This window comes from Ixodes scapularis, unplaced genomic scaffold, assembly GCF_016920785.2.
Source record: "Ixodes scapularis isolate PalLabHiFi unplaced genomic scaffold, ASM1692078v2 PGA_scaffold13__105_contigs__length_92229423, whole genome shotgun sequence".
NCBI lineage: Eukaryota > Metazoa > Arthropoda > Arachnida > Ixodida > Ixodidae > Ixodes > Ixodes scapularis.
The window spans coordinates 36,699,065-36,715,118 of NW_024609839.1; the positions used below are offsets into that span (position 1 = coordinate 36,699,065).

Here is a 16,054-nt window from a genome sequence, read left to right on the forward strand (position 1 = left end):
AATATGTCATTCTTACCTAATGTAATTGGTATTCACCATCAAATACGTATCATATATTCTATGAGCAAAACTGGTGGTGAAGTGAACGAACTCTTAAACAATGCACATTTACAAAACGTGGTTCTAGAACGCAATATAACAGAAAACGTCGTTCAAAAAAATCCTTTACAAGATTTATTCGTCTCAAAAAATATACTTAAAGCATATGAACTCTTTCATCAAAAGGAATAAATGTTAACTCCATTTGAATACGCACTATTACACAAAGGTTATGACGTCTCCATCACGAGTAAACTCGGTGAAGGTGGATTTGGCGCCGTGTATGCTGGTGTTCGTCTAAGTGACAATACACCCATTGCTTTGAAATACGTGCTTGTGAAGGATGTCTGGAGGTGGCACACTTCGAAAGCATACACTCTAAGATACCCATGGAAATACACATGTTAATGAGAGTTAAAGAGATACATGGAACTATAAAATTGTACGATTGGTTCAAGTTGTGCAATGGATACGTTGTAATTATGGAAAGATCTCTAAAGACTATATCTTTATATAATTATTTGAAGACTAACACCTTGAGTCAGAATCAAGTAATTCTCCTATTTAAACGTTTAGTACAAATTAATTACGACTGTTGGCTACGCTGTGGACTCGTTCATTGTGACTTGAAGGAAGAAAATATTCTAATTAATAAAGACGACATGTCTATAAAAATTTTAGATTTCGATTTTGCTATAGAATGTTCCAAAAGACATAGACGAACGTATGCCGTCACACCATTATACGCACCACCGGAATGGTTTAGGGAGCAAATCTATTACCCAGAAGGTACAATTGTGTGGACTCTGGGTGTTATACTGCTAAAGTTATTGTTAAATCAAAGTCCTTTTAAGTCGACAAAAGACATTTAGCATTTCGAAACTTTAGAGAAGATACCATTGTTTCTTGCAAGGCAGAAGGAATTTTCACACAATGTCGTTCACCTTTTAAAATCTCTCATGAAGAAAAGTGTTGAAGATAGACCCGGTATGGATGTAGTATATCATTTAACAATGCTACTTTGACAGAACAATAAACACGTACAGAAAAATAAGGAAAATATTTGTCATTTATTAGAGTCAACCACCTCTAACCACCATGCCTTGTACTGGCTTTTTTCCACTTTTACCAAGAAAACTCGAGCCATGTCCCCCTCCAAGAGACCACTCTCACCCAACCCCTACTGAGAAGGAGAGTGAAATGTGGGGGTGGGGGGGTCAGAGGGTCCTTGAGAAACTGTTTGCATGTGTCAACGAGGAGAAAGTCTAAAAGGGATAAATAAAAAGTAAAAAAGACCTCGAAGGAAGGGGAAGGGGAAAGAGAGAATGGTTGGTGGGGGAAAGACGGACGAGTCAATCTTCTTGTCAGGATGCAGTGCATCTAAGGCGTACTGTTTGCCTATATAAGGAGTTTGGAGGTCACGACTGAGGATCCGTTCAGTGAGGAGCGACACTACTATATAAGAAGATTTATTTACTGAAATATTCATACACCGCTGTGTATGGGATTTTTAATGAAAGAACGGAAGAAGCGCAGGTTGGTCGACACCGATGCCGTGATGGATGGTCCCGTCGACATAGTGCAGTCACCACCACAACCACCACAGGTACCGTCGCTGCAGCCATCGCCAGAGCCTTCTCGTCCTACTCGCAGTTCACGGAAACGGCAAAGGGTAAATAAGCTGAATTAAAAAGATCTCGATGAGAAAAAAGTTCACGATTTGATGCGATCGAAAAGAATTGCTACCAGAAGCGCAGTTCAAGTGGGTGGAATTTTACCCATTTATGAAGATTTGCCACCAAATTGGGATGTCTTAACATTCAAACTTGCATTGCCACCTAATCTGATAAAGGTGCTAATACATATGACTGTATTCTATGCAGTTCATGACTTAGAGATGGATGTTTGCCTAGCTGATTATCTTCCTTACATGGATTATACTGTAATCAAAGGAATCCAGGAGAGACTTGTAGCCATGGATTTGATACGATTACTCCTGAACAAGCATCGATAAATTAGATGTCGAACTGTTCATTCCTCTAACGAAAGACTCCAAAAGAACTAACCTCTACTACCAGCACGCTGGTGATAACGTGCTCTTGAGAAGGTCGAACGCGCTACAGCCTTTTCTACTTCGTCAATTGACACAACAACATAACTCGTGGGTTGTTGAATTTAACATGTTCAACGGATATACATCTCCATTGTACTATCCGTACCCATACACCTTAACTAAAGGAATAAAATCAACAATTTCTCAAACCGCATTACTGAAGTATTTTTTGTTACCTGCATTAACTTCTCAGGAAGTGAAGAAAAGTATTTATGCCGAGCTCGTCGACACACCACCAAAGAAGCGGGATGTCATGGTTAATCGAGTAGTTCAGACCATTAAGAATGTCAGCAAATTTCCACAATTCGTGTCTGACTACGACTTGTGGGATAGTGTAGCGAAATACGCCGTCCAACAGAAAGGTCAAATGATTAAAAAGAAGGGTATAATAAACAGACTCTGCTCTTACCCAAGCATGATGGAACATCCACAAGCGTGCGCGGCTGGTGTGGAAGGGGGGGGTTTGAGCGCCGATTGGCATGAGGTGCGAGAATTCCTGTCGGGGTTGTTTTTTTCTTGTATGACGCAAGGAAACCAACAGGAAACCTCTTTGCTGGAGTCGTCTTTTTTTCTTTATTTGATTTACTATGTGATCAAGTACGACGACCCAATGGACGTGACTTTCATTATCGAATGCTTGAACGAGAACGTTATTCGTGAATTCTATATGAGTCTGCGTTCTATCCTGGATCCCTACAACTGTAAGCTTCGTCCCAATTCACAACTTTTCATGCTTAGACATAACATCCCGTCTATCAAGGACGTGAATTCTGGTTCGATGACCGATAACATCAAAAACAAGAACGACGGCAAAAAGAGAGCCATTGGCTTTTACCACGTCAGTCGCCACACGACACCGATTCCTAAAACCAGCGGTCGTTGTTCCAAAAAGATTTTCGTCTTTCACTTGGCAAATTTTTACAACTGCTGGGAAGATGTTAACTTTGCAGTCAAATATCTGTCTCCTCACCAATAACCAATAAATTTGCATCATTATTATCCCTAAGTAAATATTCAAAATCTACTACCTTATTGGGATCTTTCAAAACTTCTCGTACAATAATTGCGCATGGGTCTATCGTAATAAATTTCTTCAAAGCCACATCGTCCTGATAAGTAATTGGTAATTGAGCGAAGCGAAAAAATTGTTTAAACATAGTTATTATCAATGCGAAGTGACCTAGTAGCGGCCGAAGGAGGTGTCTGACGTGTAAGTTTGCGAGAATGCTTATACGCACAACCTAAGAGTATGATTAAAGACGCAGCAGCTATTGAACCGCCGATAATATATTTTTTATTCAACGTTTTAGGTTTTTGCGCTTTAGGTATAAATATGCATCGCGAAGCTTGTACAATTATTTTGTCTCTAGATCCATATCTTTGATAATTATTCATATTTTGATCGTTTAATATTGTTCTATTATTAACGTCATTTATAATACGTCTAAACTTAGTTGTCGTGTTACCAGGCTTAATTGACCAGGCAAAGAGTGAATCGTTTAATCCTTCGGCTTCTTCTAAACCATCCAACTTCGTATAGGTGCCATGCAGTATGGTCAGTAATTCTGGATCTGATGCTGCAATTTCGTTGAATGTAAGTAGATTAAGATATACGAGTATACTACTTTTTATGGAAGCGTCCAGTAAATAAGGTGTAGATTTGAGTTCATTGACCATTTTTTCCAGACTTACAAGGCTCGAGGAAACTGTGTCTATATTTCTATACATTATGTTCCAATCTGTATAGACGATTGCATTTCTCACGTAGGACAACCATATATCACCATACCAATGTTGACGTGTTCTCCAATCGTAATGTGCGTAAAGAATTACGTCGTTTTTTGCATTTAAAATGGATAACAATTTTTCAAAATTAACATAATAATCCTTAAGCAAATCAATTACTCTAGGACTGAGAATTTTATAATCAAATTTCTCTCGAACTAAAGATGCCGCGGGATGGAATAAAGCCCAAAATAAGGACTATTATCTGTGGCCATTTTTTCGAAATTATCTGCAACTATAACTAAGTTATCTTGTATAGCATGTAATTCAATTTCAGTAATGTTATTCATAGATAAATACTGCTTCGCTTTGTTCCTGTCATCTGCTGTATATTTAATTATTTAATAATCTTTCGTCCAATTCATCGATGAATGTTTGTGCCATATTGATCTTACTCTCGAGAGATTTAAAAATCTTGTAAGCATTAGTAGGAGTGTCTTTTAACCAATAAAGGAAATCTGCCTCCCATTTCGTTGATCCGATCTTAGATCGAAATAGCTCTTTTAAACTCGATGCGAATAGAGGATGGTTTGAAGACCACGATGGATGTTGAGATACTTTGGAAACCCACTCGGTAAATTCTAGCCTATTGCTGAACATCGATATAAAAAATGCTACGCTGTTTTATATATCTCATATTTTCTCCGTAAACGCTCTTTTCTAAAACGCGTAACGCTTCACTGTATATTTTCTTAACTTTAAGTAGAAAGGATTCGTCTTTTTCATTGTGAAGATTAAAAACCAATTTTTCCACTTCGTCTAAATTATAAACATCCAGGTTCAACCAACTATCGAGAAGATTTTTCACTTCGGCTTCTCTATTGTCTAAAACGGACGCTTCCATTTCTTTGTGCATGCGTGCCAGGTCTCGAATTCGTATCGTGGGTAAAATTGCTCCGAGTATGTTACATACCGGATCGCTATAAAATCTATACATGACAGGCTTGAGTGCCGGAATTGCCACTTCTCTTTTAAGCTCTAGAGAAATATCCTTCTCTTCCAATTGAGTCAATTCGTTTAACAAGAATTTGGTATGTTTCGGTAGGAAATCAATAGCGTAATCATGAATATTAACTAAAGTAGAAATACTAGGCAATCCGTACAAAGTTTGAAAGACAATATCTACCATATTGTCGTCTATCTGATAGTTTGTATGTAAGCCAACCTTATCGTACAGATCTACATTGTGTAATTTAAAAGCTTCGTCCGCTCTACGTTCGAGTTCACGGTCAAATTCGGTCGGAATATTCGAAAACGGTGTATATAATAAATCCATTTTTATTTATTATTATCCAAGTATGCGAATATTTTCTACTCGAAGTGCTTGTTCAACGTCCTTCTTCATAACTGTCCTGCGTTGGCGATACCTTGAAAATGTAATGGCGCGACGCACTGCGTTGTCCAGAAACCTGCGAATTTCCTTTTGTACTTCTGCATGAAGATCGCTGGAGACGCGTACTACGCTGCTCCGAAGACTCAAGCGTTTCAATTCGTTCTTGCATAAGTCAGTATTATCTTTCTTTCTATTGTGTCTGCTCACGCTTGATTTCGCCATGACTCCGCTTTTTTATTTTGTATTTAGTTTAGAGAAATAAAGTTGTGTAACACTTATGGTTTTTTTTTCATTCATTCTATTGTTTGGGCTCTTCCCATAAATTTGCTAGAACATCTTTAACAATCTGTCCGAAAGATTTATCGTCATCCTCACTGCCTAGCAAATTTTCAGTCTTTGGGCGTTTTCCTGGCGTGTAGCACGTAATCTCTGAAATACGAGGTATTAACCGCTTCTTTTTTCCTATCGTCGTAGGCCAGTTGTAGCCAATCATTGACATCGGTATCGCTGGAAGTGTCTCTGGAAGGCGTGTATTTTCGATCGAACCAAGCTGTTCCTAATAAGACTTTTCCGTTGTTAAAGAATTCGTCGATTTCTCGAAGATCCTGTTGTGCCAGAGAAGAATCTGCAGACTCGTAACGTGAAAAGATTTCGGACGGAGAAGAGGAAGGCTCGATTGGAACATACTTCTGGTCGGCGTCATTTAATAGACGAAGGACGTGAGCAGCGGAATAGACGACTCGACTACACTGCTGTTTCAACCAATCGTGGCCTTCTTTGCTTAAGAGGGACGTCTTCAAGAAAATGTGGTGTGACATATTTTGTTATAACAACCATATTATTCCATTATCGTATCGTCTAGTGTGTGTATTCAAGCGTGTAACTGCTCGCCAAAATGCAAGGCCTCGTGATCTCGTTGATTTCATTTATTTGTTAGAACAGATACACATATCTGTTATAAGTAACGTCAGAAATCATCTATGCATCAAGACTGTAGATTGTAGATAACGCATATAATCTTTTGATGGGGTAACTTTATGCCAGCCATTTTTTTCCCAATCATATTCAGCCAAAAACAATGTTGTAACGAAGATGCCCTACACGACGGGGCAACTTTGTGACAGCTTTTAACATGACTATTGCCATTTGTATTACAGATGCAAATTTGTAGAACAAACCGTCGTGTGAGGGAAGGTTTTAGCAATGTTATGCCACTATTCATTCGCGTTTATGTTGATAATTGTTCAGTGAGAAAATGAAAACGCACGAAATCTGTCACGAAGTAACCCTATTTTATGCAGTCTTGGGTAGTAACGAGTTACTATACTCCGCGACAACTTTTCTTGGCAATGCAGTGGAACGTACAGGCCCGCATTCCCTCTCCCATTTCTAGTGTAGGCAAAGCTAGCGCATCTCCCACATATTCACCATAGTCTCTATGCCGATGACATCACTCTCTGGATCAACAAGAGGAGAGATGGTGACACACAAGACAACCTGCAGGAGGCGGTTACGATAATAGAGGAATACACAGCAGACTGCGGACTGCAATGCTCCCCTCAGAAATCGGAACTCCTTCTCCTATATTGCGGGAAGCACCAACCGAAGAGCCCTCAAACAATCACGCTCACCACTAAATCGGGGGAAACCATCCCAGAGGTACACACGATAAAAGTGCTCAGGCTGCTCATCTAAAGGAACGGACACAACACGGAGTTCGTCCGCAAATTTGGAAAACAGGCGGAGCAAGTAGCCAGACTGCTGACAAAGGTGGCCTCAAGGCACAGGGGCCTCTCGGAAAGACATTTCTGCAGCCTGATGCGAGCCGTCATAGTCTCTTGATTGGTATACACAACTCCACACCTTAAACTCCTGGCAAAGGAAGAGGAACGCCTAAATGCACACCTCAGATCCCTCTTTAAACAAGTGGTGGGGTTACCCAAGTCAGTGCACAATCAGCGGCTACTAGAAATGGGACTGCACAACACAATCCGAAAGCTAGCAGAAGCCACACGCACAGCCCAGGAATCAAACTCACCCAGACGCAGACAGGGGTGGAAACCCTTAAGAGGATCAGGTACCACTGCGAAAGTACAGGACACGAGGCAAGAGTACCGGAGAGCTTCAGGAACCTGCTACACTTTATTCCGCTACCACGCCACATGGGCGGAGGAAGCGAGGGGCACCGAACTCGGAGTCGGGCGCTGCAACAGGCGTGGGTCAACAAACCCAACATATGGTATGTGGACGCCTCGCCATACCCACAAGAGAGGGCACACGTGATAGTGGCCATAAAACCAAGCGAAGAAGCGACAATCACTGCCCCGGTGAGAACCCCAAACACGAGAGAAGCCGAGGAGTGCGCCATAGCGCTCGCCATAAATGAGATAGGACGCAGCGGGAAGGACGGGGCAATCATCTTTGACTCCCAGGACGCCATAAGACGATTGGAACAGGGTACAGTTGCGAACACCGCCCTTAGACTACTAACATCTAACCCCACTAAAGGGAAAATCGCGATCCGATGAACACCAGCCCATGCGAGTCTAGAGAGAAACGAGCGCGCAGACAGTCTCGCCCGTGAACTAGCCGCTCAGGGAGACACCACAAAGGCCCCTCAATCCCCGACCCCACTAACAGGCTGCAGGGACAACTTAAGTCACTACCGCTCGGATAGGGCCAGATATCCGGAACCATACAAGACACTCACAAGGCGTCAGGCAGTAATAATTAGACAAATACAGGCCAATGCACTACCGAACCCACACATACTAAGTAAGATTTACCCCAACCTTTACCAACCCAGCTGCCGGAGGTGCGGGGATCAGGCAGACATGCAACGTATCTTATGGAAGTGCACATATATCGTACCTAAGGTATTTAAGGCAAGTAACAAATGGGAGGCCGCGGTTGTAAGCCCCAGCAAGGACACCCAACTGGCCATCGTACAAATCGCGGAAATAGAAGTGCAACCGAGGACCTGTATAATCCAGGAAGGACCCTGGGGGACCACTTCCCAACACCAACTGAGCAACACAGGCACGAAGTGGAGACCGGACTCAACACACTTCGGAATCCATCTTCCTTTGGGCCAAATAAAGTCTTTATTCATTCATTCTCGCAAGTCACGACCCGAATATAGACACGTATAGGTTTGATGAAAAAAAAAACTAGTTATCTTTACGGACGCACTTGTACGTTCTGACTGAATACTTACATCTTCGTATCTTGAAGCACTATCTATGTTGCGGTTTTTCTCTTTTCTGCGCAAGCACTTTTTAATCGGGTGAATCAATTGTTACACGCGGAAGGCACAGTGCATGATTCGTGTTTTGATTAGCGCCACTACTCCGGCGTGGTGTCAACAGTCGAGGCAAAACTGACTGCTGTTTGCGCGGGGTTTGTTTCTGGCTTGCCGGGTACGAACTGAAATATGTCCAGCACCTCTATGAACCCAGCGCAACCATAAACGAGCCAGCAATGTGCTAGTGCTACCAAGGATAGGGCATTTATATTGGGTCTGCATTTGCCCCCATGCAATTCCTTCCAGCGCGCCAGTTGAGCGCCTATTCAGCAACGGCAGGGACCTGTTCGCCATCAAGCGGGGGAAACTTGCAGACACTAGTTTCGAGAAGCAGCTGCTGCTAAGTTTCAATATGAAGTAAAAAACACATTTTTTTACTTTTATGCTAGAAAACTTAATGAGGGGCATTTTGTATTTTTTCTAAATTTTTGTGTTATAGAAAAGTAACTGAGAAGTAACGTCGTTACTGTTTAAAAGTAACAGTAACAAGTTATTATTTTGTTGTGGTAACTAACAGTAACTTCACTACTTTTTCTGAAAGTAACTGTAACTGTAACAAATTACTTTTTAAAAAGTAACTTACCCAAGACTGATTTTATGGTAGTTTTACTTGTTCTGTAAAGTGAAAGTGCCTCAAAGATTGACTCCATGAGCGTGATTGCCGTATTCGCACGAATATAACGAGAGAGTTTTTTTCGGAATTACGTGCTCCAAAACGCACCTCGCGTTATATTCGGAATTCAGTTCAGCCACGAGGCGCGAGAGTCTGCAGAAAGCAAGAGGAGAAAGCCATCCCTCCGGCTCAATGCAGGAGATCGGGTGGGAAAAGAAGTGAGGGTGTGGGAGAGAACTTATGAGCTATTGGGCCCCCGTGAAGAGACAAATAGAAAACATAAAAAGCATTTTTATCGCCTTTGTGTTTGTACAACGCGCGCACGTCACAAAAAGGTGCTGCAGAAACGCAGTGCGCCATGCGGGAATGTGGGCACTGGCCAAGCCAAGCCAGGCCAAGTCACAAGCCCAGCCAAGACTACCAACGGTGTTTGTTTATGTGGTGGGACTACAGTTGGCGAGAAGTTTCTAGAAGTTTCTAGTGGCACAAGCGAAGGCCGCTCCTATTGCATACGCCGGTACCCGCTCGAGTAGAAAGCAGCGGCGGCGCTGGCGGTGCCCGCTCTTGGAGCGCGCTCGCTTCATTCCCACTCCTTCCTGCAGTCAGCGGTCGCTCGGAGCTTGTTGTTGAACTTTTTGCTGGCGCCCGATGGCTAAAAAGCGGCGTTTAGATCACTGCTATGCCCCCGGTGCAAGACAGGATATGCCCGAAGTCACCAGGACCGTAGGATCTCCCTGTTTAAGGCCCCAACCGACGAAGAACGACGCCTGGCTTGGCAAAGCAATATTCATAGGCTCGACGAACCACTGCGCGCCGACTGTGCCGTGTGCGACCTGCATTTCGAACCACACTTTATTTTAAAGGGGAACTCCGCCGACATTTTGAGCTACCTAATCCAAAGGCATAATCTGAATGCGGATGGCTTCCTGATTCCGAAATGCTATGTCGTTCTCCCAGATTCACTCTAGTTAATTAAAAAAGTGATATTTTGTTTGCTGCCGAAACCGAAACATCGCTCTCCCTAATTTTTCCCCAGTTTTCCCCGCCGCCCAAGCGTGACGTCACTTGTGTGCGAGGCGCGCGGCCGGCAATCGGGTACGCTGGCGCCCGCCTTTCTCGCCTCTAACAGCAAAAGAACCTGGCCGTTCGTGCTGTTTGAAGCTGATAATTATATATATTTGCACAAAGTATGGCCTTGGCCTACGTGCCTAATTATAAGAAAGTAAAAAAAAAAAGAGGAAGCAATCGGAATTTTTATAAAACCGTTTTTGCAACTCGCTACGCTCAAGCCGCGGCTTGCTAGTTTCGCAATATCGCCAGTAAACCCGTTCTCCTTTTACTAGAAGATGGCTGGCGAAGAAAGGTCGAAGAGTCACGGAATACATTTTTTGACGAATTGCCAAAGCACCGCGGAAAATGCTCGGAATGTGGGTACAGATGCCCCACACGCTCGTATGACCTGAATGAAAGGAACCTGACATTTGTTTTAGATCTCCTTTTGAAAAGTTGCTGTTGCAGGCGTCAACACTCAACTACTCATGTGGCATGATATGCTCCTTGGTGCTTAAGTAATTTAGCAAAAGATCTGCAGACCATTTCTGAAAAGCGCTTCTGGTCGACGTTATTTTGAGCATTTGTGCGTGTGGCGCGGTCATTGCTCGCCCTCCAAAGCGACGAACATGTTCGTGCTGGGCTGAGACCTAAGACATGTAGACCGTGCTTCTTGTAAACAATGAAAAGTTTAGAATAGAATGAACTGCATTCGTGCAGATCATATGGCAGGTTACTGGTCATAAAGATCGTGTTAAAATGACGATTAAAAGATTTTCGCAACCACCAAGCCAAACATCAAGGTGCAATGGAATTCATTCGTTCATTCATTTGTTTATTTTCTGTGCTCATGAACAGCTTGACGCCTTGGTAATGATGCACAACAAAATGTTCACAAGTTAGTTACAACAGTCTTGAAAGCTAAGAAAATTGGATTAAAAACATCAATATCTGCTCCCCCGAGGGCATTGTAGAAGTGTTGAATACGGGTCATGGGACTGGTTTGGAATGCGTATAAAATACACAAATACGCTGTTCATCTCAAAATAAAGAATATTTGCTTGAAGATACAATAGTGTGTGAGGTACAGAAAGAAATCATAAATCTTTTAATTAAAAATAAATTAACAAAAGTTGCTAAAAAAATATGTACCCCTATTTTTTCTCTTTACTTTTTGAGTAGAATGCAACGCGTTCGAACACCCATGCACGAGAGCACTTGGGAAAAAGGTAATTTATTTATTTATTTATTTATTTACAATACCCTCAAGGCCGTGAGGCGTTAGAGAGGGGAGTGGGTATTACAATATTGTTGAATCACTTCGCGAAATGCGGCGGAATCCTTGATGGCTGCGATGATTCTAGAATTCTATATAAGATTTCTTTTTTAATTAAGTTGGTTTAGCAGAGTTTCCATCAGCTGTAGATCTGAATGCCTCCCCTTAACAAAATTAATTTTTCATGGTAAATAAAAATACTTTTCAGCTCTATATAAAATTTCTCCGCAATAGAATAAATTAAAGACGTTTTCACCACTTTTTCTGCAAAGAATATTGCACGCCAACCATTTAACAAACCAGGCAAGGCTCTATCGTATTTTAATGGAGCTCAACGCCTGCTCCATAAACCTTTTGTAATAGCAGACAGGAATAGCAATATGTCGAAAGTCATGTCTAAATTCAGACTTGAACTTTGTTTAGACGTTTCAGTTCGCGTCTTCAACATATCGGCCGCTTGAGTGGAACTCCGAGAGTAGCCCGAGCTGGATTCGACGTCCGAAACAAATAGGGTTTATAAAAAAATTAAAAAATCACTGAACCAATTGTGAATAACTAATGTGACTGTGCAAAATGTCGACTATAGTGTTAGATGGTGTACTATATTTCTCGATATTATCAGCACCCTTCTTTAGACTGGTGTCGTAATGGTCACAGCCGGCTTGAGTTTGCGCTTGCCGCTCTTGAAGCTGTTCCAGCTGCTGAAGGAAACAACTCGCAGCTCGCAGCTATAAAGTATTCCGAGCAAAAGGGAAAATGTTTCACGTGACACTAGTTTTCTCGGCACACAGCTCGCTGAAAAGCACCTTGACGTGACTGGCCTCCATTGCTGCCGGGGAAAGCTTTTTTTTTTTTTTCTCTCCCACGAAAATAAGGGTAAAAAAAGTTTTTTCCCGGCACTGTTTCTACAATCTATCGCGGAGCACATATTGCTACCCATTGCAAAGGAACTTTCAACCTTGAAGCCGCGAAAAAATTATCTCGATCGCTGGCGTCCAAAAAGCCGCTTCGCGGGCCGCGGCTGCTCGAGTCGCTCGTCTGCCTGCACATTCGTGACGTACGCGCGTAGATAAAAATTGGGATTTTTGATTGTTGCCAGTAGAGAGTTGCCTCCTGGAACCCTCGCGGCCGGCGTAACTTGAAAATTCAACAACTTCACGGAAAATTTTTTTTTTCTTAAAATATTTTGGTTATTATTTGAGAAAAGGTTATTGACGCGGTCTGCAAATTTCCAGCCAAATCGAAGTCTACCAAAAAATCGGCGGAGTTCCCCTTTAAGGGATTATGTGCATGTGATTAATGGAACCGAAGTTCGGACACCAAGAGGAACTCGGACGCTTGTGCCTGACGCGGTGCCGACGATCTTGCCAAATCTACTTACATCTGAGCAAGAGAACTCCAGCCCCTAGGCCACAAAGGAAGCGACCGCAAGCGACTCCTGCGGAAAGCGCCAGAAAATGCCGTAGAACAGATGAAAGATCGCCATCTCCACCGAAGAGTCCTTCCACAAGTGCCACGTTGGAAGTCGATGAAGCAAGTGACATAGTCGCCGGTCTCGAAGAGCTTCGTAAGCTCGCGCTTCCTTCAAGATCCTGGGCACTGCATGAATTCCCGGACTTCGTCGGTGTTTTGTATGTAGCCTGCGATCTGAACTCTCGCACAAGCGAACTTGCAATTGGAAGAGCAGTGTTCTTCCACCTCTCCAATGAAGACAGTGTGGAGTATAAAGTGTTTCTGCTGAACAAGCTGGTCGAAACATCTCGTTTGGTGACCGTGCAAGAGGCGACAGACCTATTAAGACGAGCTGCAAGAATTCCACTTTGCTGAGGAGCGGCGGAGCCATCGTCAGTTTCGTCATCTGAGCTGACCGAAGGACTGAAGACACAGATGCAATTAAAAAGAGGAGTCTTCTTCAACGTCCACTGCATGGCAAAGTCACAAAGAGAAGGTGAGACTGAAATGAAGATTCACACTTATTCCATTGAGTACAGATTATGCACCAGTCATATGAACAAAACTGACGTCTTGAAGTAGATATTTAGAACTAAAATCAAACCATATATTGAGATTTCATGCGAAATTTATTTGACTTTCCAAGGAAGCAGAGAGTACAAAATGACACACTTCAAAGTCAATTGGTTTGATTCCAAGACATAGTTTCGGTGTAACACAAAAAAACATGGTTCCAATATGCTGTTTTCTCTATATATCATATTCTGGAATACAAAGCTTAGAACACTTTGTTGCGCATCTGTTTGCATTTTAACGGTTGAATATTTTCTCTTTTGCAGGACTATGCGCAGCGCCATAAACATTTGCACGCAGGTTTGACCGAAGCTGCAAGCCCGAGCTTGCAGCTTTGCTTACACTTTAGCTGGGTGCCTATGCGAGCCCACATACGCTCGCATTCACTTGGTATTGCTTCATTGCCTCCACAGAGTGGAGATCAAGATACAGATGTAGTGTCTGGTTTGCCAGCAGATGCTACACTTGAGGACGTTGGAGAGGATGAATCGTCACCAGAAGCACCCGCACAGTGCTCTAGGCAAGTATGTACTCGTGTTTATATATTGTTCGTTGTACCTGCCAAGACTATCAGATGGCGCACCACTCTTAGAGAACAGATGCCAAGCGACTGTTGCAATGACAGAATGCAGGACCAGCACAGCTCCAGCGTGCGACAGTTTGTGTTCGCATGCTTTGCTCGGTGACGACTCCGAAGAAGCCACGGAAGCTCGAAAGATATCACTCAGTGAGCCTGTCAGCATCCAACGGAATCAAGTGCAGAATGATCTAGAAGTACTCTTGATAAACAAAATGTAAGGGGGCAAGGGAGCTGGTGTAAGCTGATCATTTTTGAATAACCCAAAACTTGTCTTTTCTATCTTTACTGCAATCTCGGGTAATTCAACAATAATCTACCTTTAGAGCGCAGCCCTTACGCGCCCATTTCCGGCTTGAGCGGCGTCGGCGTCGCCGTCGGCGGAACCGCGCGGTGCATTATGGGTAAATTTCCCCGCTAAATCTAGCGGAAAAATTTCCCTGCTAAATCTAGCGGAAAAATTTCCGCGCTAAATCAAACGGAAAAATTTCCCCGCTAAATCTAGCGGAAGAAAGTTCCCCGCTAAATCTAGCGGAAACATTTCCCCGCTAAATCTAGCGAAAAACTTTACCCGCTAAATCTGGAGGAAAAAATTTCCCCGTTAAATCTAGCGGAAAAAATGTCCCCACTAAATCTAGCGGAAAAATCCCCCCCCGCCGCTAAATCTAGCGGAAAAATTTCCCTGCTAAATCTAGCGGAAACATTTCCCCGCTAAATCTAGCGGAAAACTTTACCTGCTAAATCTAGAGGAAAAAATTTCCCCGTTAAATCTAGCGGAAAAAATTTCCCCACTAAATCTAGCGGAAAAATCCCCCCGCTAAATCTAGCGGAAAAATTTCCCTGCTAAATCTAGCAGAAAAATTTCCCCGCTAAATCTAGTGGAAACATTTCTCCGCTAAATCTAGCGGAAACATTTCCCCGCTAAATCTAGCGGAAAAAAGTTCCCGTTAAATCTAGCAGAAAAATTTCCCCGCTAAATCTAGCGGAAAAATTCCCCCGCTACATCTAGAGAAAAAATTTCCAAGCTAAATCTAGCAGAAAAAAGTTCCCCGCTAAATCTAGCGGAAAACAATTTCCCCGCTAAATCTAGCGGAAAAAAGTTCCCCGCTAAATCTAGCGGAAACATTTCCCCGCTAAATCTAGCGGAAAACTTTACCCGCTAAATCTGGAGGAAAAAATTTCCCCCTTAAAGGCCGCCGTACAGTTCGCGCTTTCTACTTTTTCTGCGTTTCCTCCTCTCCTGCCCTCTTTTCCTTCCTTCACCGCCCTCCCCCACCTGTTTACCGCCCTCCCCCGAGGGGACAACATGGAGAATGGATTAGGAGACGCCTCCGTTAATCCGGCTTAACCCACCGAAGAGGGGGCCTGCTGCTTGACTAAAAATTATTTCGATCCTCAAAAAAACAAAACAAAAAAAAAAAAACGCCGCGGGCAGCGACTGTATGCGCTTTGCCGGATGCGCAACGCTCCGTCCGCCTTGAACAAGCTTGTATGCGTTGGACTAACATTTTTTGAAGTGCGGCAGGTTTAGTGTAGGTCCTATCATATGGTCCTGCAAGACTTCCTGTCCGCCACAAGCTAGCCAAGAATTCAAGAACATAACGACGGCAGCGTAGTCAAACAGTGTAAAATAAAATGTATATAATATTTCTAAGAACACCGTTGTCTTCACTGCTTGGCTTTCAAATTCTTAGCGCTGCCAATAATCGTAATCAAGCTATTTTTATGATTGAAGACAACTCGTCGTGCATCGACCCCAAGATTACGCTTACGTGAAACATGATTCGGCGCGGGAGCGGCTCGAGTCACCGTAAACATTTTTTTTCTTTTTTCAACGTGGATTTTGCTTTTTTAATTTAGCTAAGGCACCACTGGCAGAACACGAATCGCATACTTGGAAGGTATGCGATTGCTTTTGCTTTTTGGTATGGGGAAATTC

The 16,054-nt window shown here is 42.9% G+C and overlaps 2 pseudogenes; both read left to right on the forward strand.

The window, feature by feature from the left end:
- Positions 1-231: 231 nt before the first annotated feature.
- LOC120839836 lies at positions 232-1,064 on the forward strand (annotated as a pseudogene).
- A 6,368-nt stretch (positions 1,065-7,432) lies between these two features.
- On the forward strand, positions 7,433-13,670 carry LOC115323699 (annotated as a pseudogene).
- Positions 13,671-16,054: the final 2,384 nt, after the last annotated feature.